Below are 23,935 nucleotides of genomic sequence, written 5' to 3' on the forward strand. Positions count from 1 at the left end.
ATATACTCCCAAGTACCAATGAAGTGAAAATTATTCCATTATCCAGAGAAAACATTCATCTTCTGTTTATTCATAAGATACAAAGAAGGTTCTTTTTGTGCCGCTGTTATCAATTTTATCACAACCAGTCAGCCAATTGAACTCCTATAGATTATTTTGTTTAAACTCTATTATCTTCTTTATTTATCTGATTTTCCAAGTAAGAATGTCCTAATCAGACCTTCCTTGAGGCACCAGCATTGAAGTCTAATTGGGCATTGGTGTGCAAAGTAGCAGAAGCAGTTTTCACGCTTATGAAAACAAGGAATCCGAGCATCCTAAAAAAAAAAACCAAACTGGTGCACAGCATTTATTTTAGGCCACAAATCTACTGTGAATATTCCAATATTTTATTACTCTTGAAAAAGCTCTTCTGCCTCCCTGGTGGCAGCCCTGCTCTGCACTGCTCAGCTTTGGCTGCTGCCTCCCTGAAAACAGGGACTTCAGATTCCCGGCTGTCACCTGCCGAGGGAGATGCCGAATTTCATCTGTGATTCTACTGAAGGTCATTTTCTCCCCATGTGCAGGCCAGCACAGCTCAACTGGTGCATTAGAATAAACAGATGCTATCAGCACCAGCAACAAATTATCTTCCTAGGCTTTGTAATTTCTGGAGAGTAGCAGGTTGCAGCAAGTCAATTTACATTGAGGATGGAGAGAGGGGGAAGAAGAGGTTATATTGGCATTAGCAAGCAATTCAGTGCAAGGGAAAAGGAGCAGTGAATTGGAGCTGGACAACTACATTGTCAAAGAAGCCATCATCTGTGCACTCAGATTGCTGCTAGTGAGGTACACAGCTAACCAGAGGTGGGATATGGAGGTTTCACACCTGAAGGGGATTTGTGTTTTACACTCAAGTGAAAAAAAAATAGAAACCAGAGAGAGCACGTGCATATGCATGTAAATGTTTAGGGAGGCATAACTGTCCACATGGGAAGCAGCTCCTTGCACCAGGACTTGGGGATATGCTGCAGCAGGAGGGGACAACCCACTCTTTGTTTGCTGCTTCCAGGAGAACACTTTTCCACGGTGGATATTCCTGTCCCAAAACCAGAGTGGTGACATAACTGCACTCAGGAATCCTTTCACAGTTTCTCTGCAAGAGTGGGAGAGCACATCTCTCTGTATATTTTAAGATGCACAAATACTTTGGCCTATAGTACTATGCATAAGTACCTGTCCATAAATTGACAGAACTGGCAGAAAGACCTGGAAAAACTTTATAACAAATTGAGGCATGGAGCTCCACATTCCTAAAACCCAACGTGGGGTACCAGAGAATAAGACTTGCTCTCTTTCTGTGACCCAGGCTGGTCTCTGCTCTGTTCAGACAGAGCACACATGCTTATTTGTGCACAGAACTGCATCGTAAGCCCACATATTTATGTAATTTCTCCAGATGAGGTACCCTTTAAAGGCAAGTCTTACACCTCTGCTTTTAGCCATGGTATCTCTACGCCAGTTTCGCACCAGCACACAAAGCCTGCACTGCTTTTTTATCGTTTCCTCGGTGATTTTAGAAGAATTCATATTTCTGATTGGGACTGGGGAGCAATGAAACCATCTGCTGCAATCTTATTTGCAGAAGACAGCAGACACTCATTTCAAAACTAGTCTGGCTTTATCATCACAGTGAAAGACACTATTTCAGCATTCCTCTGCTGGGATGGAAAGAAAAAGCTGCCACACATCTCCATGCAGGTGACTCCTCCTGCCTCTAGACTCCAGGGAATTGTACTTCCCTTCCCATGGCTGCTAGCAAAAAATATATTATTCCAGAGCCCTGCAGCTCCAGCCCTGCTGTTTTCTACTGCTGTCAAGAAAATATCTGCAGATATTGATGAGTTTTGATGATTCATTCGTATCAATCCACAGCTGCCTACACAATCTAGTATTAGTTTGCATTTGCCCAGCCAAAAAAGGGATACTAATCCTACCAGTCATGAAAGACTTCAATACAAATGTGAAGAGGTAAGCTGCTCACAAAACTCAGAGATATAGAAATTCCTATAGTTTTTCTATAAGAACACATTTATAGTTTTAGTGTAGAGGAACACACAAAATTTAGTCATCAGTAACCTTTGCAGGCTATATTAGAGACAAAAAAAATTAAAAACCTGCAACCACTTGCAAAGCATTACAAATATTAATCTATGTTCCCTACATCATCCTTTAGGTACTTATGGGTTTCCACCTGTTGTCCTGATCTCTCATTTCCCTCACCTGACAGAGTGCAATGAAAATTCTACTGCTGTTCTTTGTCTGATGTTCACTAAAGGTCTCCTAGGGAGATGTTCCTGTTGATGTTCCTTGAATTTTTCAATTCAGTTCAAAATAAGAGGAGTACTTTTTCCCTCCTAATATGTCTTCATATTTTAGGCAAATTCAGTTGAAATGGCCTGTGATTAGCTTTTAAGGGGCAGAATATATTATATTATATTATATTATATTATATTATATTATATTATATTATATTATATTATATTATATTATATTATATTATATTATATTATATTATATTATATTATATTATATTATATTATTCCCTACATTGCTTAACATTTTAAATTATGCTGAAAATGAAATCTTAGCAGAGGAAGAAGTCCAAATATTCTCCCAAGAAAATTGGGCTGGCACATTTAAAGCACAAAAGTTTCCATAGCCGAAAAATACACATCTGGATGCTTTTAACTTAGTCAGTATGGCCAGACACCCACTTGTATCTGGGTGTTGTGCAATTCCAGCATGAAACTCAAACTTGTAGCATGAATCCAGAAGCAGCAGCCTGACACTCTGCCCTCACACCCTTTCTTGTAAATCTTTGGTCCTAGAGAACTTCTTCCAGCTCTAAGGTTTGGAATAACTTGGTTTCAGACCAAAGCTGTCTTCTCCAAACCAAGTCCTGTATCCTGGCTGAGTTAGCTGGAGTTAAATCAGCATAAAACTAAAATAGCACAATGGAAAGTCAGGCTTACTGTTAAATCATGCTTCTATTTTTATCTGGCAAAGCACTTAAGCATGTGGTTGAGATGCACAGAACTTAAGCATATGCTCAAAGTTAGTCCTCTGTTTACATACACTGTTAACACAGGGCTTAAAATCAACTGATTTCGTGAGTTTGGTTGGAATATTGTGATTTTTAAAAGAAAACACACAGTGCTGATCTCTGAATATAAAAAGGGATCCACAGGGTCAGGATGCAGAAACCTGTACATCAAACAGGAAAAGCTGAGTAGCAGCAGCTGGGCCAAAAGCTCACACAAACCTACAGAAAGGAAAAGGAATACTTCCAAGTGAACTGTGGGCAGCACAAAGCAGGAAATAAATTTTGGGGTTAAGCATGTTCAGCCTTAGTAGAACAGGGATACAAATATGCTGGTGCAGGTGAAGCCAAGCCTTATCTGGCCCAGCAGTTTACCTGCAGCTCTGTCCAAAAGCAGATACTTAACAGACACACAACACAGGCCATGCACAGGGTGGTCACAGTCCTCCAGCTTCTGGCCATTGGCATTTTAGGGACTTGAAGCAACCTCCAAGCTCATACAGGCCCTTGTGTTTAATAAGTCTGGTGAATGGAACCTCGAGAATTTTGACTTATCCTCTCTTAAATTTATTTCATTTTGTAATTTCCAGTATCTGCCATCACTTCCACAATAAAAAATGAAAAAGTAACCCTTTTATGAAATGCCATCATTTATTCACTATCCATCTAGTTTCTTTAGCAGCCTTAGTTCTTACATTGCAAGGAGAAAGGAATGGTCAGTTCCCATTCACCTCCTCCATATCACTCACAATTTTATGAGCCTCTGTCAAATGCTTCTTCAGTTTTTAAGGCTGAGAAGCATTACTTTATTTAGCTTTCTGCATTAAAAAAAAGGAGACATCTCATACTTCTAGCTCCTCTTACTGCTCTTTTCTATGTTTTTTATTTCTAATACATCTTTTTTTGAAATTGAGTGAACAGTCCTTCATGCAGAAGCCAAATGCAGGAGCACCACAGGAAGATCCACATCTCTGTCTCTCTCCTCTACATACTGCAGTGGCATAAGTTTTTTATTTTGCTGTCAATTATTCAAAAAAACTCCAAAGATTTCTCTTTGACATTTATAGGATTTCTAGTACTTGTCTAACATTTCAGGAAAATGAGCAGCTATGACTTTGTTAACAATTTTCCTGAGTACAGAAACCACAAAAAACAGCAACCTAGAGGCAAGAATGGTCAAGGACCAAAAAGGTTTAGTTATCACTGTGATAATTATTTTTTTGGCCTGAATGACTGTCCTGCACTCCTTACTGAATCTCTTTTCAGGTAGGGATATTGAAGATCATGGTTTCCCCTGCCCCAGAACTCTACAAGGACTGTCCTCCCCTCCTCACCCCCAAAGGATCACTAAAAGGAGCCTGGACATTTTCTGGTGTGAAAATTGGCTAGTTACAGCTATCTTTTTCCTCATACCTCGCTGAGACTTTTTCAAAACCATTCAAAACCCCAAGCACACTATATGAAGTGTCACATGCTTTTCCAGATGCTTATTCATTCCTTTGAAGTTCTCCAGGGTTTGCAATGCATGCCTTTAATTTCCAAAGGTTGTGTTAGCACACCCACAATATATCGTGTTTAGGTATGCTGCTACTAAATCTGTTGTAATTTCCTTTCAATTTTCCTGATAGACAAGCCAGACTTGAGTCACCTGCAAGTTTTCTTTGTTCCTGCTGGAACACTTTTTAGGATTGGTGTCACATTAGTTACTTCTGCTGGGTAAGGTAACTGGGACTGAATGAACCCAGAAGTTTCACACCAGAGCAATTAGAACATTTGAGTGAATATAATTTGTCCCGATGATCTGCTATTGTTCATTTCATTCATGCCTGTTTTAAAAGCTTTTCTGTGAACAATTCAATTCAGGAGCATTCCTTGGGCTCAGCCCTTGGAGGACTTTCCTGTTGGCTGTGCAGGTGGTGCCTCTGCTCTCAGTGGGTTTGCTGACACCTTGAGCATTTGCTGAACCCACCAGAATGTCAGTTCCTGTCGTATTTGAAGGAAATTTGTTACGAGTTTCCGTGGGTTTTGTGAGTCACCCCTAAAACCATTTTAGTTTGTATTGCAACGAGCTTACATTTGACTTGTAAAAAATTATAATCCTCTCTGATTTCTTTGTTTAGGCATGATTTCCAATTTTTGGAGGACACCATTGTATCTTCCCCTTCCTCCACTGTTTAACTGTAGTAACATTTTTGGGGATTAGGTGAATTTTGGGAACTGCTTGTTTTCTCCACTATACAGGCATGGTACTTACATTCTAATTTAATTTACTTACTCATTAATGCTATCAAAATTAAATTTCTTAATATTAAAATGTTTTTGAAATAAAAGCAGCCATGGTCTTTGGGTTTTTCCTATTGTTATTATTCCTACTAAAGTAATGAAATTGACCATGAATGGTCACTATTGCCAAGCCATTCTTTGGTGTAACAGCTATAATTTAAATAGGGTCTTAGTCAAAAATTATATTTTTCTTTTATTGGTCTGTTTAGAAATGTAAATTAAAATTTGCTCTTTATATCCTAAGTAGGATAAATCTTCTCCAGTCTATTTTCTTGCATACTCCCCATTGCCTCTGATCTTTTTAAAGTATTTCACATAGATATTTTCACTGCCATGGTCAGCTGTTTAAAAGGATAAATTTATTATACTGTTTCTCTTGATTTGGTGTGGCAACATCCAATTTATAGAGAGTGGGTGGCAAATGATGATACAGATAAATTGGTTTAGCTTATTGGACTCTGATTTCCAACCCACTGTGAGTCACTTCTCCAACGGCAAAATCTATTCCTGTTATTTCCACATCATGAGTACCCTGGTAGTGCAGTGTTGGTACTGATCAGCTTCATTCAGTATGATTTATTTGAGTCCAATAAAGTGAAATTCACCCATCCTCACTTTATATGAATTTAATATTTCTAGGAAAGCACAGATACTTTTGGTCTTGGTCTGCATGTGCCTGGTTTAAGTGGACATTCGCTTAGACTGTAGGATTACCTGAACATTATTGGTGGCTATTCTGTCCTGCCATGAAGGCACAGAAGGAAATTTGCCTTCAGGATGAATGTGTTCTTCTCCAGGACCTCATCTCAAATCATTTGGAAGATTCTCCTAGTGCAGTGTTTGTTTTCATTGGTAGTACCACCAACCTGGCTGGCCCCAGTTCAGAAGACATCACCGCTCCCCATCCATTTTTGAGCATCTCTCCTGTTTCTAAGATGTCTTTCCTGTTTCTTCCCACACCACTTCCTTAGACACACAATGGGTATCCCGCTGTCTGGGACATTTCCTGAATGCTGTGATGGAGCTCCTGTTCTCTACCATCATCTCCTATCCAAATGTTATGTTTTGCCTCCTGGACCTCTCCCTTGTATTTCTTGGTGCTCACACAACCGACCAGAAACGATGCACAAGGCAGGTCACCAGCTGCTCTGCAGTGCCCTCTCGAAGGCTGCCCAGACTCCACAAGACACAAAGGCCCCAGAGCACAGGCAAACCACTGCATGTTCCCTCCTGGCCTTGTATTCCCAGTTATCCATCCCACACTGCACCACAGCCTGCCTGTTCCTCCTCTGCAGGGCTGTGGTTCTTCCAGCATGTGTCTGCCTTAAGTGGATACACGAAGTTGCCTTCTGGCAAGAGGGGGAGGTCACATGGACAGTATCTCTTGCACACATGTTTACTCATTCAGTCTGAAACACGATTTTACGATTTGCCTCATTGTCTCCTAATTCAAGCACCAACAGCAAGTCAAGCCAATTTTCCAAATCTCTTCTAAATGTTCATTGTACATTCAGCACCCAGAAAACAAAGCTTATTTTACCACACACCTAAAACTAGCACACAAACATGTGAACATGTGTTTTCCAGAGAGAAACCTTTGTGCTTACACTCCCTATCACCACAGTCCTCCACTTTCCTGTTCTTAGGGAAGTTTTCTTCTATTTAGAAGACAACCTTCTGGAGGAACACAACTGTGGTTTTTGCAATATTTTTATTTTCTAAAGACTGACCCTGTGTTTAATTTGCAGAAAGCACATGGTACAGAATAGATCAGGGAGTTTGGCACAGAGGCAGGAGGTACCTTCAACGCTTGGTCAATTAAACAAGAAATGTAAAACCTGGCAAGTATTGCATTTAATCCTCTTTGCACCCCTTAGCCCCCTGCCAAGTATCAAAAGTACTCCTCCTCTTAAAAAGAATAAAATATTTCAGAACACATCATCAACTCCTCCCTTCAGCCCTCAATACTGACAGTGTTATCTCCACACACAAAGCTTCTCCCCCTTCCTCCAGCTTGGCAACAAAACCCAAGCTCAATGAATATTTTATATGTATATGGTTAATGGAGCATTCTGGCTCCAGTCCATTAGGAACTTTACACAACGGTGTATTAACTGCTTCTCAATGTAACATTTTGAGTCTGTCCAAAGGGGATGTGTGTTTGCCAGTTGAGCCAACACACTATTATTGTCCTGTCAGCCTAGTTCCTGTCTTTGGCTGAAGAGCAGGGTCCCCTGCCACAGCAATTTGCCACCATTGTGCTTCCAGCAGCAACCCGAGAAGATTAGCTCAGCTCCAAGCTCTATTTTCCCCTTTGTATTTTAAGGTCTGTATCTCATGTGGGGTGGGGAATGCCTGCTGTCTTTCCCCTTCAAAGATATACGCAGGGATAAGCAATCACATCACAGATTAGCATAAGGGTAAATACAAAGCAGTTGAGATCTTTAGTTCTAATGGATACCATGTCCCCATATTTTTTTCATCAGCTCTGAAACTGGTAGCTTTAAAATCCACCTGATTGAAAAAAATTTATGTCAAATGACAACATCTGACATAGCAGTTATTACCTTCTCACTTTAAAAACCTCCTCTGTTCCTCTGAGACACCACAGACAGAACACCATCTCCATCAAAACCAAAATCAGCACTAAGATATCTCAACAGTCAGATGGGCACAGATCACTCCCCTTAAAACAAGTGTAATTCTGCCCTGTACATAGGCAATATCGATGGTAAACGGTAAAAAGAAGCAGGTGTTGGATTTCTCAGATGAAGAGCCCTGTGAGAGTTAGGGGTCCAGATCTGAATGTTCCCCTCTGCCTCCCAGACAGTTTGTGGAGCACATGGGAGCTTCCAAAGTGTGAATCATCCCAACCTAAGGCAGATGTCTACAGTGGGTAAGGTGAATGGCATGGGCTGTTTATCACTCCTCACTGAGCAAAGAGAGAGTCTAGATGACAATCTTAAACTTTATGTATAAGTTTTAGATAACTAAAATCAGGTGAGATGATTCCCAGCCCCAAGGTTTGCAGACTCATCACCAGGTGAGCCACAGACCCTGACAGAATTAGAGCAGAAAACAAGATAAAGTAAAGTGCTGATGTGGAAGGACTGATCTCATTCCTTCCTGCCTGAAAGCAGAAAGAGCTGATGTTTCAGAAGGCAAAGCCCATCCTTCACTCTCACATCATTGCAGAAACAGGGTGTTAGAAAGGGAACAGTGTTGCTGGACTTGCCAGGATGCTGTAGTGCCTCCTATAACATCTGTATGATGTACACATCATGATGTGCTATACCCACGAGGGATTTGGGTATAGCAGACCAGTAAGGAAGGCCCAGAGGAGCCAGGGAGGGACAGCTGCCCAAAATACAGATGAGGTGAAGGCTTTCAATAGGCAGGCATCACCTCAAGACAAATGGTTCCTCTTCACCCAGCACTGCCTGCACACCCATGACTTACCCAAAATGGGCATTGGTGGAAGGGTCTGGAGCTGAAAGATATGGGGAAGGGTGTCCAAGACACATAATTAAGGGGAGTTCCATGCAAACTTTGAAGGTATTTCCCATTGGAAGAAAAAGCAATAGTTTCCCCAAGCTCACTGACAGGATTGCCACATCTCATGTCACCCTTGAGAAAGGACAGCCACTGCACAAATACAATCAAAAGCCATAAATCTGAGTGACCAGAAGCTCAGATGCTTTGAATACAGCTCTGCAGCCTGGTTGTTTCTCTCTTATCCCAGAAGCACAGCCAGCAAATCAGTCATCTTACCAGTAGATAATCCAGTTACCAGCCCTCCCTCTTCTCCCTCCCAGATCCCCCAGCTCCCCCCACACCCCTCAGCGCTATCATCAATGGAAAGTTTCAGAGAATTAGCTGAAAACAACCAAAGCGCCTAATTGACTGAGGAAGGGAAATGGCAACTTCCATCATCTCAAAAAGCTGCACCTTTCTCCTACTCATCTCAAAGCTGAATAAAGGAATTAAAAACACCGCCTGGGGCAGCCAGCAGAGATTTACAAGAAGCAGACATTAGTTCTAACTCTAAAGGCTGGGCGTGTGCATGAGCCAGGAGGAGCAAACAGAGAGAAGGAGCAGAAACATACAGTGCATTTAAAGAGGAGGAAGGAGAAGGAAAAAAAAAAGCCAACAACCTTTAAGCCCTTCCTAATAAAACAAAGATCATCCTGGCAACATGAAATGCTACCCTACTTTGTTTATTTATCGACACAAAGAAAGAAGCAAGTTGGCACCTCAGAGGGTATTAAATCCTGGGTTTTTTGCTGACTGAATGACCTCAGCTGAAATATTTTCCATGACAAGAGCCCAGAAGACGCTGGCAGAGTGTCAGACAATAAGATTTTCAGAGTGTATTTACATTCTATCCATGGCCCCAGGCTGTTCCAAACCCATAGGCAGGTGCTGCCTTTATCTGTTCTTTGCTCACCTGGCTCCCTAGCAAAATGTTCCGAGACCTGTGGCTCAGCTGCCTTAACTGTTTGCTGCCTGGTGCTCAGAAAGCCTAAGAGAGATCTGGAATCCTGGCAAACAGAGATGGAGACACTGTTTGCCCCTCAAAGCTGACCACTGAGTGGTGTGTAAGGCTCTCTTGCCAAAAAGCAGAGGGAAAACAGTGGTAATGCAATGGTAAAAGACAGCTTAAAAAGAGATTAATTCATGCTGAGAAAAGTGATGCTTTTTAAAAAAGGAAAGGAGAAGGTAGTTCTTTCAAGGATGTACTGCATTTTCCATGACATGGGATCTTTAAACTAGGTCTGGATAGCTCTCTAAGAAGCAACAGTCAAGATCCTGCAGAAGACCAGAGGCAGGGGTCAGAATTTTACAACTTCCAGCCTTGAAGTCTGTGAAGGACAATATTCCACTGTCAAGAAGAGGATAGTCAGCAACCCACATCTGTAAAGCAGTGGACAGAAGGGAGAGGGGCAGGCTAAGCCACAAAAAACCACAGTGCTCTGCCTTTCAACTCCACGGCACAAATTCCCTACATTGCAGGCTTCCAGCTATGTTCTCCCCTAGACCAGCTCCTGACCTGGACTTCAGCAAAACAATCTGCTCCATCCCTGCAGTGGAAATGGCCTCCTCTTTGCTCAGTTTAATTTGGCTTCTCGTGCACAGCTCCTCTCTCTTGAGTAATAAGCCTCCAGGAGATGCTGTGAGAGGCTACGCCCTTCATACCGCCCCACCAGGAAGAATGATAATTGCACTTCTAACAGCACCATGTACAAGGCAGCCACCAAAGCAGAGGAAGCATGAATTAAAGCAGGATAAAAAGGAGGGGCTTTACCCTCTACCGAATAAGGTATTATTCATGCTTTTGGAAAGCTTCCTTGCAGGGAGATAAAAACAGACATAATGGGTATTCATAAGCAACTGCCTCTGGAAAAGGAAAGGCCTGCCTGCCATCTCACCCCCATTGTCATGCTGGACTCACCTACATTCCCAACCTTCAGCTCCCTCTCTCTTTCCTACCTCCTTGCTATGTGCCCTCGTTTAACCTGTTTTGTACCCAAGTCAGCTTCCCCTTGCCCTCATGCATGGCTCAGGTCTGACCCAATCACACACATCTTCACACCAGTTCCTCCAGTCCCATCACCCTCACCCAGCCAAGGAAAAATGGCTTTTTGCTTTCTTCTTCCCTCTCATTCTTGTCCTCCTTGCAAAGTTCTTCAACTCAAATTCACTCCAGACCTACTGTGTACAAATCATTTTGCCTTTCATACCACTCCTCCAGCCCAGACCCACCAGGTGACCCACCCCACACCTGAAAGGATGCAGACATCTGCAAAACTGTGCTTGTAACTCTATTTCTGTATTTGTCTGGCCTCATTTTTCACCCAGGAAACAAAAATGTGGCCTTACCCTCCAACAAATTTATCATAATAAACTTCCACTCATGAGCCCGAACCAATGGTGAGTTTTAAACCTCTTCACTGAGTAAATTACCCAAGGCTCTCGTGCATAACTCTTCACTGTTCTTTTCAGTCCTGTCCAACTGGTTATCACAGTGTGTGAGCACCTTGCAGCCTTTGTCATTTCTGAAGCTGCTCTATGCAAGCTGGACTTGCCATGTTGGGAAGTGCAGCTCCAGGCACAAAACCAACCAAACAGAAAACAATCCCTGATTATACTTCACAAGGATTTTGGGTGCATGGCAAATGGACTCCTAGAGGAATTTTCAAAGGATCCTAAAAAAGTTAGACATATCAATTCCATCAAAGTCACAGAAATTTGGGTATCCAATGAGCTAAGGCACTTTGAAAGCTCTGTAGGCATCTTCAAGCACTAAAACAGTTTTGGAAAAAAAGGTATGGAAACTGCAGCTAGGTATTAAATGTTTAAGCAGGTCTGTGGGCAGCCCTTTGGTGCCTATCCTGGGATAAGATCATATACACACATGCTCTAAGACCACCTCAGAGAACTTTTCAATGCTGTCCCTTCCCTGGCTCTTGGGAATTGGCACTTGGTATTGTCAGCCAGCATTACAGACTGATTTAAAAAACAAACCACAACAACAAAACAAACAAATAAGCAAAAATCCCCCAACATCCAATCAATCAATCTGCAGACCTCCTGGGATGAAATAAATAAGCTATGAAGAGCTCCTCAGCTGGAATAGCAAGGATAAAAATGGAGGAAAACAGAAGACTAACCAGGTACTGCACACAGTACCTTCCATTCTCAGCAGAAGTTCTGAGTAATGGCTGCACTCAATGTTGCTGCCACTGTCCAACCCAAGGACATCTTTTAAACAATGTCTCACTGATAATCCTGTAAGGATTTTCAGCTCTGTCCTGCACAGCATTTTAATTACTCACACTGTTTCATGAGCTCAATCATTTACAGAAGGTATTTTCATCCCACTAATTGTAGGTTTCCCAGAGGACTCAGCACAGTATTTCATGTCCTCAGTACTATTAAATGCATTATGAAAGTATCCAGACTTCCAGAAGTCAAATTTTTTAACGCATGCATATGTTTTAGGAGAGGAAGAGGGCAAATCAGGTAAAGGAAAACTTTAAGGCATTAAACAAAAAAGAAATTTCAACTGACAACTTTCAAGGAAAAAAAATTTCCAACAGACAGTATTTCAAATAATGTTACAATAGGCTCATTGAAGTCAGCAGCAGGTCTGGAACCTGAAATCTCTAATGCTAATAGCATGCAGCTATACCTCTGTGCTGGGAAAAGCAATTTCATGAGTAGGTAAAGGTTGTATCTGTATCTCCAAAGGCACCCAGCCTAGGGAGCAATTGCCAGCCTCCCAGGACAGGTAGTACAGAACATCTCCTGCCGACACAGCCAGGGCCAGCTTGGCTCTGGAGCAGAATGGCTACGCCTGCAATTGTGGCACTTGGCACTGTGACCATAAGACACAATAGTTTCTTGTGTGTGTGCTTGAAGTCAACACTCCTAAAATAATTTGGGAGCTGTGTGGCAGCCCACGAAGGACTTTCCTGCCAGGCACTGAAGGGCTGTGCTGCAAGGCCTGCAGGAGGAGGGTGGTGGCAGGGTACAACCAAGGGCACAAGGTCTAGGATGGCACAGAAGGGCTGCAAGGGGCAGATGGAAGGCAAACACGACAGTGCTGTGCTGCCTTATGGGAGCAGTTCTGCAGGCTGTTTTTGATGGTCTGGCTGGTTCACCCCAGTGCCAGACACAGAAATGGGCTGGGAGGCTGAGATGTCTGGCATGGGTGAGCCATGACATTCACTGCAAGCTGTCACCCAGAACAGACAAACCATGAGAGTCAGAGACCCACAGCTTCCAAATCCAGCAGCTACAGCTGTGTATTTTTAAGGAAGGAAGGAAGGAATGGAGGTTTCCAGGCATATCTGTATAGCATATCTGAAAGGTAATAATTGTATGCTGCTGCATTCCCTGGAGTGGTGGTAACGTCAGCCCTTCCCTCCATGCCAAGGGAATTTAGACACAGCCCAAGGAGGAAACTGCAATTCTAGTGGAAAAAGGGCTGAGATCTGCCAAGTGCCTGGAGCTCACCACACTGGGAGGGGTATGGAGATACAGCAGGTGGGGTATCTATAGCCCAAAGGAGAATCGCTTTTTCCAGCCCCTTCCTATTGGGTACAAAGTGAAGAAAACATTCAGCCTTGTGTTCCATGATCCTGTGATGGTTGAAAAGGCTCACAAGTGCTGCCCCACTGATGAAGGCACTTGTGCATGAGCTGGGTAGTGGTACCCTCTGTGGTGGTGTAGATGCTTTTAGTTATGTGAAAGGCTGATAAGAAGAGCTGTGAGCTGATCAGCAACAAATTATTAGGTTGCTGAATCTCAACTGTGAAGACCTTCATCAAACGAAGTCTCCACAATGGTTATCCCTGGGCCATTGTGGTATGCAGATCCCAGGAGGCAAGTCTGATTTACTCTGGCTCTTAGCAAACGAGAATCTGTGTCACAAAACACATTAACACAGTTGATATTAACTAGTAAACATCCTACTAGTTATCTCTGCAAAAATGCCCAGGTGAAATAGCCCAGACAAGCCAGAAGACCCCTACCTGCATAAAAAATGTCCATGCTGATGAGAATTGGCTGCTCATGACATGGGAACATGCAGCAGTTCTTCCAGTGCTGAAGAAGATACATCCTACAGCATCTCCTTTTGTTGCTGTTTTTAAGTGCTTTTTGATAACAATTAAAGCTGATGGATCCTGGCATTAGGTGGGAATTAAACTCAATGGAGTTTCACCAACCCGAAACAAAAATAAGGACGAGACAATCCACTGGGAATTTCTTTTGACTTCAGCTGTGTTTTCACTCAAAAAGGTGACATGGATTGCAAGAACAGGACCACCCAAACCAATTACCTCAAATACTGACCTGTGGGTCCTGTTCTGACAGTAATTGTATCCTGAGAAAATTCACTTTCACTACCCACAGTCCTGCACCTTGGAACTCTCACCTGGCACATCTGACTGGGGTGGACCAAGGAATATTCCAAAAATGGAGCTTTTACATCCCCCGCAGGGGTACAAAGCACAGCGCAAACGGTGTGACTCAGATACTGCCTGGAACATGTAATGAGGATATTAAACTAGATCATCATTTTATAGGTTACCTTATTTTTAATTGGGGGAAAAAAAAAATAAAGAAAACACAGAAGCCAACCAACCTACATATTTGGCCTTCGGATGAATTTTTTTGTTTTATGTGACAGCTTTTTCCTCTATTTAAAAATTTGCATAAATACTGTCAAGACAGGGCATGCATGGTAAAGAATATGCAAAATCCTGAGCTAAGCCTAGCTGCCTCTCCCACTGTGCTGTGCCAGGACAGAGCAGCAGGGCTAACACTGGGAGCACCCCTCCTTCTGCATGTCACTAGGTCAGGGATATGGTCCTGCTAGCACACAGCTCTTTATTGACAGACCCCACACAGAAAGCCCACTTTGGGTTCACTCTGCCCTTTTCCTGGTGGTGAAGGGGGATTTGCTTATTTTCCTGTGGAAATTGAGCATGAGATGCTTCAATGTGACCTCTCCTGCCAAGAGGGGAGAGCAGGCAGGGAAAGCACGGCAGGGAAAGACAAGGATGCTGCAGGAATGTGAGGTTGTGTTTGCCCACACAAGGGCACCCTGCGTGATTTCACGCAGAATTAATTCAGCTCGTGCAAACTCCCGTGCAGACGCTTGTGGTTCAGGGAGATTTATCTCTGCTAACAGGATTAGGAAAGGTTTAAGCTAAACCAAAAGAGAAGAATGCACACAAGCGCATTCACAGCTTAGAAAACAAACAAATACCGAGCAAATCTGCCTTTAGACATGGCCAAAGTAACCAGAGCTCCCTTCCCAGCAGCCCTGGGCACAGAGAGCGTGTTATCTAATGCCATCCTCTTTGCTGCTTTTCCTGCTGCACCCCTACCTTACCACCCACTCAGAACAGAAAATTGCTGCACTTTACACCTACATACTGCTAAATAACTTACCTCACTCCAGAATCTGGCCCAAGTAGCCACACTGGAATATGAAGAGGTGTGCAAAACAATTAAGAAAATTTTCTTTGTCCCTCTAAGAGGGCAGTGGGCAGCTGTGTGCCTGTGCTGTGAGAGCCTGGCACCAGGCTGCAGTAGGAAGAGACAAAGGCAAAACAGAGAGAGGTACCAGCTACTATATTCAGCACAAGGAGGCCATTGCTCAAACCAGCTATCACCAAGGCTTCCAAAATCCATACTGGTGGGAAAACAATTCCCATTTAAACAGTCCTTTCACAGTGTGGACACTTGCACAGGTTAATTGAGAGGGCATTTGCTGCCTGCCCCAGTAGTACTGCTGCCATCTGTCCTGAGCTCTGCAGCAGTTTGGCTGGAGGTACCATGCAACCCAGCAGGGAAAGCAAAGTTTGCTGCATCCTCCTGGAAGGGCAGGGTGGATCTCCATCTGCAGGGTGTGGTTGCTTTGAGATGGAATTTGGTTGGGACTTTGGGGTAATAACAGGAGTCCTGTGATGTTCAATCTGGAAAGGTGAGGATGTTGGGTTTACATTTTTTCTAAAAGGTTAGGAGCTGTGGTGAGCCTAATCATTCTGGCATGTCAGCCTGAGCTACCTAGGGGGAAGAGCACCACCTTCTGAATTACCAAGTCAAATTGACTGTAGCAATCAACTTCTCCTTCTAAGTCCCCAACCAAAAACAAACAGGCCCAACCCTGCTTAACTTATGAGATCATAGCCTAAGGCAGTGTAGCTCCCTGAGACATCACTGCCTCACCCATCATCTACAAACATCAGTTGTGCAGGGATGGTATGGATGTCTCCCTGATTTTACATACACAGAGATCTCTGACCAATGACATAGGCCCACTAGAAAGTGCCTGCAGCACCTCTCCAAGGTGGTAGGCAACCAGCAGAGCCATGGAAAAAAGGGCAGAAAGCGCAGTCATCAGGAACTTGTCCTGTGAAGAGATTTCTAACCTCTTCTGGCTGTGAAAACCTCTTGCCCAAACTGCTGTTTGTCATTCAAAGCTGCCTTTGTGAACCTTGCCACACCAACGCTTTGCTGCTGCTCAGTCCTACTCTGGGTAACATATTCATCTTCTCATCATCACCTTAGAACCTATTTGCATTGTTAAATTGCTAGAAGAAATTGGTTTTCCTGTGATACCTTCAAATCAAAGCTGCTGGAGCTGGAGATCTTTCCTCTGTTAAGGCATGTTACTAACCCTTAATGGGTTTCTCAAATGCATAATCCATACCTTTCACTTCATAAATCATAGTTTTATTAGTACAGTATTAGTATAGTATTATACTCCTATAATTCATGCCTGGCCCATCACCGAAGCAAAAAGTTCTTGTTGACATTTTCTTGAATCTGGCCTTTTCTTAGCATTGGTTCTCTGACATCAGTGCAGGAACCCTCACCACTGCTAACAGAACTAACTTTATTGATCCACACCCTACATGTGACAAAACAGAAGTATGACAAACTGCAGAGGGCCAGGCTCTATCATGTATGTACACCTGTACATGATTTTAGAAGGTCTGAGCTGATCTCAGATGGTCTGAACTCTGGACCCAAGACATCTCTGTAACTACTTTCTACCAACATTTTTTCCCCCCCATAAGATGCTTTTATGAAACAGAAAGAATAAGAGAAAAATAACTATTAATCTCCTAAACAGAGCAAAAATGTTGTAGCTGGTACACCTGATAAGCATTTCATAAGTCACATCATCGTGGGTATTCTGCTTGACAGCTTTGATCCTGGAAATTAGTTCCATTCAATAGTTTCATAAAGAAAAATCATATTAATTAATTCACAATATGTATGCCACTTTTGCAGGCAAAAAAAAAAGCTAAGATGAGCTGACATTATATAGAAGAGCAGATCAAAAGTCAAAATCATCTTGATTCTTCGTGAAAATTGGGGGTGGGGAGGTTTAATTTAGTAAAAATCAGTGCAAGATACTGTGCTTGTAAAGGTATCCTTCCTGTCTGCTCATCACAGGTAAGCTCTCGACTGGTGGATTGCCTGTAGCCTCCCTCACCCTTCAAGAAACGTGTGGACAGATCACAGAGTCCAGGGAAAAGAAATTTGAAAAACATCATCTCAAGCAACCACAAGATCTGGAGTGTTTAGGCAAGGAGAGAGCTGGTTACAGGGAGCAAGAGGGATTTCTTCAACTCTGTGACAAGGCCATGCAAGAAAAGGCTTCCAATCAGCCCTCCTTTAGTGGCTGTATGAAAACCTCACTTTTGATTACTGGATCCACCCCTGTAACAATTGCATGCTTTATGGTTTAGAAAGAAACTTGAAATATAATTTAAGGATAATCTAAACATTAAAAAATGAAAACAAGTTGAAGAAAGTTTGTCTTGAGTCATGATTTGGCTCATAGATAGGAAGATCCAGAATTTTTGATCACCGTTTGTAAATGCTTACTTGCTTCCCTAAAGGGTTTTTAAATGGCACCACGGTAACCATGTTACCTCTTCCCATTGTCTGTATTTTCATTGACATGGCTATCTTGAGCCTTGAGCAGCTTTCCAAAGCACCCAGGCTGCACAGGGACATGGAGCCCCTCTCCCCATTTTATTACAACTCAGCATCAAATTCCTCCTCATCTCCCTGCAGCACTTTCTGAAACTCAATCTGATTTGCTCTGCACTGACCTATGTAGTCTTGCAGTGCCCTTCACCTCCCAGATTTCACTCTCTGTGCCCTGCAAGCATCAACATCCAGAGTAAATTTTCCCTCCAGCTAGGAACTTGGCTTTCTCTCAGAGCAGTCCAATTTTCCTACCTTCATGCACACTCCTATTTCTGTAATCAAGAGCATGAACTTCATTAAACAGAAGAGTTTAAATGACAAGTGTTAAAGTAATTTTTTTAACCTATTCTCATTCAGTAGGTGCCTTATTTCCCTGCAGACCGGGCACTGCCTCCAGCCTACTCACAAAGCTGTGCCCTTACTGACACCAGCATATCATTTTCATCCTGATTTTCAGCTCCTTATAGACAAAAGAAAAAAAATAGCAACTTGTGTGGATCACATCTAAAACCATGTGCATAAGTTCAAAGATAATTAGCCCTTTAGTTGCTAAATGCTGTGCAAAGAACACATTTAACAGCTAAAACTGATTTTAATCTTTGCTTAATTCTTTTGCCAGAGAGTCCCATTCATAGTGAGGCAGCTGTCTAAATATCTCAGCCCCTTGGGGTGGGGAGACAAGGGAGCCTCTTGCAATGCTCGTGGGTGACCTCAGCTGGCTTCTCCCACCAAGAGCTGCTCCCAACTCATTTGGGGCAGAGGATGCCTGTGGGACTAGGCCCCTAAGGAAATGGTTTATCTGTGAAGGACAAAACTTCTCTCTTTCCTTGGCTTGGGTAGCCTATAATAAAGTTGTCACAGAATTTTGGGTGGTAAGAGTGGCCAGATCAATGCAAAGTGATGGTCATATTAGTAAGGAAGTACATGGATTTACTTTACATGGCCTTCACACAAAACCATTGGTCACTGCATCCTTCACCCTCTGTGACAGTAAAAAGAGTCTCTCCTTGAGCTGAAAAGGCTCCTGAACAGCCAGAGGACAACTGCAGATCAGTCACATGACTATACCCAAAATTCTGGGGTTTGACTGATATTTTTTCTTTCATAACACCTTGTCTAAGCTTTGCCATGCTAGAAGTGCCTGCTTGCAATGACACTCCTTAAAAATAAGGAAATATAACTTTTTTTTTTTTTTAAATCATCTCAAATTGCCTCCTGTGGAATGTGATTAGACGTTAGTGCTTTCTACACCCAGGAGTGTGCACACATACACACAAAGGAATGACACCAGGACCCAACAATGAAAAATTAACAAATCTCCCCTCTGCAACAGGCAGTATCCTACCCCAAAGTTCATTTACTTCAGTGTCTTAATAGTCTCCAATATTTAGGGAACCAGGACATTACTGTGTAATCAGATGATACTCCTGGCTATGGGGTATATAAGGCCCTGAGATGGGAAACAGCCAAACAAGAGAATATTCCTGTGCCTGTGGTGTGATGAGAAAATGTGCTTTGCTCCTTCTCAAAAAAAGCTGGTGCACTCCTCAGCTCCAGACCAAGTCTTATTATCATTTAAGGATTAAAATGCTCATTATGTTTTGTTTTTTTTTATTTTTGCTTGACCATTTTCTCTCTTACTGGTCCTTGGGTTCTAAAATATAAGAAGTGGCATAAAAATTGCATTATTTTCAATAAGTTCCTGACACCTAATCAGGCAAGGGTTTCCATTACAATTGCTGGTTAGTTCTTTTCTTCCCCAGAGCCTGGGAAACCATGGTCTTGTGTGAGGAAAGGAGATGAGAACCATGAAACAGAGCTGGGAGAGGACACAAATTGCAAGAGATGTTTGGAAAGCAAGCAGTCACAACACAAAATTTTCCTTTTAGGCTTGTGTTCAGACAGTCTAAATTGTCAGTCAGTCCCTCTGCCAAATATTTCCCAATAGGTGGCTCTCTGTGGCTCTCTGCTCAACATCACACTCAGACTTACAAAAAATTCTCAAGCCTTACGAATGGCAGGGAGTTTTATTTACCCCCATTCACCTGGGCTGTGCACTTAGCTGATGGACTGCACAGCACTTTGAAGTGAGAAAGCTCTAGACAGAGGAGAGTTAGTAATGAAAATTAACATGAAGAAAAGGCTCTTTAAATTTTCTGTCAGGTTCCCTATAAATGCAGACTGATCTTGAATAAAGAGGTAACAGGACTCAGAAATCACACCTGTGAAATAATACAAAGGCTTATCTAGAAACAGAGATATAAAAAATAACAACAGATCCATTTGGGACCCTTCAGGCTTGCCTGCAAGCCTTATAGTCACCTTCCTAAGAATTCACACACAATACAATTATATAAGCCCTCTTCTCTTGCAAAATCAAACAAAACCCATAATCTGTCACAAGACAGGTAGTGAACACATGACAGTTTTGTCCTCAACATTGTTACATTTCCCAGTTTGATAGACCTTCTCCCAGTTTGCTCATCCAGGAAATTCTACCTTTTCCTTTTGGAGTAAAGCTGGTGGTTGCTGAAGGCCTCCTACAGCTCACCAATGGTCTCAGCATTTCAGGATACAGCTTCAGATCAATGTTCTCAGCTGGAAGGATAAAAATACAAATAAATCAAACCACAACCAAAAAAGCTGCCAACCCCTGGCAACCCAGAAGAAAGCTTATAGTCGTTATATTCATCTGCAGGATGTGAACTTTCCATGCGCTTACTGATTTCTCTTATTAAGCAATCATCAAACACTGATAGGATTTTTTTTTCAGGAAATAGAAGTACAATGTGTGCATTAAAAAAAAAAGCAAAACAAACCAACACCAGTAGAGCAGGCAGCCAGTTTAAGCCACTTGACATTTCAGGAAATTAAGTTATACTGTGGTCCCAGCTTATAAATTCAGCAAGACCCACAAGAGAAACTCCTTGGAGACCTGCTGTGCTTTTGTTTCAACAGTGATGGCCACACAGGCTAATTGAGGGCAGGAGCCACGTGCTGTGTCACAGCCCTCCTGATACCCTTCCTCTCTCCCAGAAGCTCCTACACTGCTCACAGTCTGCATGCTCCAGCCAGCTTTCTCCTTTAGCTGCTGAGCATGCTCTTCTGGGGGAGAGGAGAAAAAAAAATAGGACTTGGAAGGTCAAAAAATATCCAGTGAAAATAATAATAAAGTTTCAGAGAAAACCACAGACCTCTGTCAAACAGCTGAATGTATTTTTTGGTGCAAAGTTCAAAGCCCAAAGCATCTCACCCCTGGATGGCAGATCCCATTGGAGCTGCAGGTATTACAAGTACAGACTAGAGATCCAGGGTCAGACACTGAAGCTCACAATCTGAACAGATTTATAGGCTGTTTTTGTCCACATCATTGCCAAAAGGGCAGAAAGGAGGAGGTTGAGCAACAGCAGTACATGGGCCAGCTGTGTGGGAGATGAAGAGACACCCATCCTGGAATGGTGGCAGCAGCCACCAAGGCTGGTGTGGTTCAGCCTATTCCCAGTGGAATTCCTGCTGATAGAAAGGGAAAGACAGTGAACTACCTCATAGGGAAACATCCTCTTCTTTACCTAAGACGAGCTTGAAGCTGGGTGCAGAAGCTGTGAGCTGCCACCTGTGAGCCTGTGTCCCAACATGCTCTCACGTTCTATGGTGGCAAGAGAAACACAGCTACAGCAGACAACAGTCCCCTCCTTGGAGAGTGGGACAGAGAGAAGGGATGGCTGGGAGCTCCTTGGGTCTGTGTCCAGGCAGCCTCTCTCTCAGGGGAGAGACACATGTACTCTGATGGCTGAAATTTGCTTGAAGTGACCAAGGGCTGCACAGGTACAAAGACAGTCCAGGCTGCCAGCACTCCTGGAGCTCTCCACATTTTCATCTCCAAAAGGCTCGGATGATCTTTGAGAGCTTGCAGGATTGCAGCCAGTTGCTACTATTCCCAGTTAAAGGTACCTCTAAGGTGTCACATAGGGAACCACTTTCTCCTGTCCATTTGGTGTGTGCTGAGGGTTTCTTTCAACCCACTGAAGTGATCAGTACTTGCAGGATGTGGCTTTGGACTGATTTGGGAAGGGTGGCTCCTCACTACTGCTACACTGTGTAGACAGCCTGGCTAAGGGCAACTTCCGTACCCAGCTCAGCCTTTAATCTGTCTGTGACATCAGGCACGCAAAATAAAACAGTCCTGGGAGCAAATGACCTGAGATCACCCAGCTGTTCAAGAGAGGATCAGGCAGCCATCAGTGCCTCCCTGTCCCCATCACTCTGGCAGAGCCCTGTTTCTCAAAGAGGAACAGTCAGGGAAGAATCAAACCCAGCACATGCCCAGTGAAGAATTATGAGACTATAAAGCAAGCCAGCTACAGACCAGCCTAACCAAGGAGTAGCCAAAACCTTTTGTGGAAGGGCCACTGAGACTCCCATCATATTCCAGCCCCAGTAACATCTGCTCCATCGTTTGCAACGTGATCATACAGAAAAGTCATGCGAAGGTAAAACGCTTAATAAAAACACTAATGCTGCAAGCATTCACCTCCATGTAGGCGTGGAAACCTTCAAGTTTCCTTTTTATTATACAGATGGGATCCTGCTTTTCATTGGCACAATAGAAAATAGCCGCAAAAATTCCACACACACAGCATCAGACCCCACGACCAGCCTCGACACGCAGAGCGTCAGTAATAAAACACACCCCTACAGGGATTTAGCACTTTGGCTTGTGCTCAGCTGGGGGACTTCAGCAGGACTTTTGCTCTTTAGACACAAAAAAAATATTAATTATAATCAGCTCTGTCATTATTCCAACTCCCACATCCCCCCCTCCCTGTAAAGCAAAAGGAAGAGGAGCCATGTGCTGATGGGATTGTGGGTTTGCATGAACATGATAGGGCTCTGTGTGTGTGTATTGCATTTGCTCTGGAAATCAAACAGTAACTTCAGCAAAGGCATCCTGGGAAGGGCTCTCAGGTGGCAAAAGAGAAATTCAGGGAAATATTCCTTTATTCAAACAATTGCAACAGGTGGTGTAGGTACTTCCTTATGCACATATGCAGGCACCCCTCCTTTCTGTCCATCACACACATCCCCTCTGCCTCAGACACTCCTGCACAAATGGATGACAAAGTTTTCAACTTCAATCTATGCAGGACCCACAACACTTCTCTTACCAACCTACCATCCCTGATGCATTTGTCCTCCTCACCTCTACCCTTCCCAATAAACATCCTGTCCTGTGCTCCTGACCACAGGAGTCCCCAAAGTGTGGAAACACACCAGTGGTTTTGCAGTGATACCACAACAGGTAGCCAAAAGGGCAGGCCAGAGAGTGCACAAGGTCTGAAAAGGCCAGCCAAGGCAAGGATATCTCAGGGATTCCTGAAATTATCTCCTTTCCTACAGACTACCTTTTACTCCCTTTCTAACTGTCTTTTCCCATGAACTGCAGTGTCCTGCAGCACTCACCAATCAGTGGTTAAGTGAGGTGTCATGCACCAAAGTTTGAGAATTAGCTCTTTGCCAAACACCTCCCCATAAAGGTGTGCAAAGCTGCTTCCACAACACCTGGAAACTTTCCCCCTAGGGTCCTGGTTAGACAAGTTGCAAGGTGCAGTTCCTGATTTTCCACTACACCCTTCCACTGCACTGTCATTTTCTCCTTCCAGCTCTACTCCACCCACAAGCTATCCTGCTTTAGCCTTTTACATGGTATCTAGTCCTAAAGCTTGACAGGAGGGGTCTCCTTCCTAACTGTGTAGTGTCTACCAACATGGGCCTGTAGTCCACATCTTATGGTTTCAAGAGGGAAAGTGCAAGCCCATAACACCAAGGGTCACACAACTAATTTTTCTTTCATTGAAAAACCTGGAAAGAGGCAGGAAAATGCAGACACACTGGTGTACCTCCCTTGTCTTACACGTGCTCCCCTCCTTTAGAGTGTAGTTGCATTGCAAATAGAGTTTGGGAAGAGCATGGGACTCCAGGCAGGACCACTGAGCAGGCCAGGCCATCCCTGGACATGCTGCCATACATCTGTGCTTCCCACAGCTGGCT

At 43.3% G+C, this 23,935-nt stretch overlaps 1 long non-coding RNA gene across 1 annotated transcript in view; it reads right to left on the reverse strand.

Annotated features, from left to right (window-relative positions):
• Positions 1–23,935, reverse strand: part of LOC111933450 (uncharacterized) — a 103,637-nt gene that overhangs the window by 11,659 nt on the left and 68,043 nt on the right. The window contains exon 6 of the long non-coding RNA XR_015274476.1: positions 20,387–20,485. This is a non-coding gene — a long non-coding RNA (uncharacterized LOC111933450). The remainder of the gene's footprint in view (positions 1–20,386; positions 20,486–23,935) is intronic.

This window comes from Cyanistes caeruleus, chromosome 10 (assembly GCF_971803275.1).
Source record: "Cyanistes caeruleus chromosome 10, bCyaCae1.hap1.1, whole genome shotgun sequence".
Classification (NCBI taxonomy): domain Eukaryota; kingdom Metazoa; phylum Chordata; class Aves; order Passeriformes; family Paridae; genus Cyanistes; species Cyanistes caeruleus.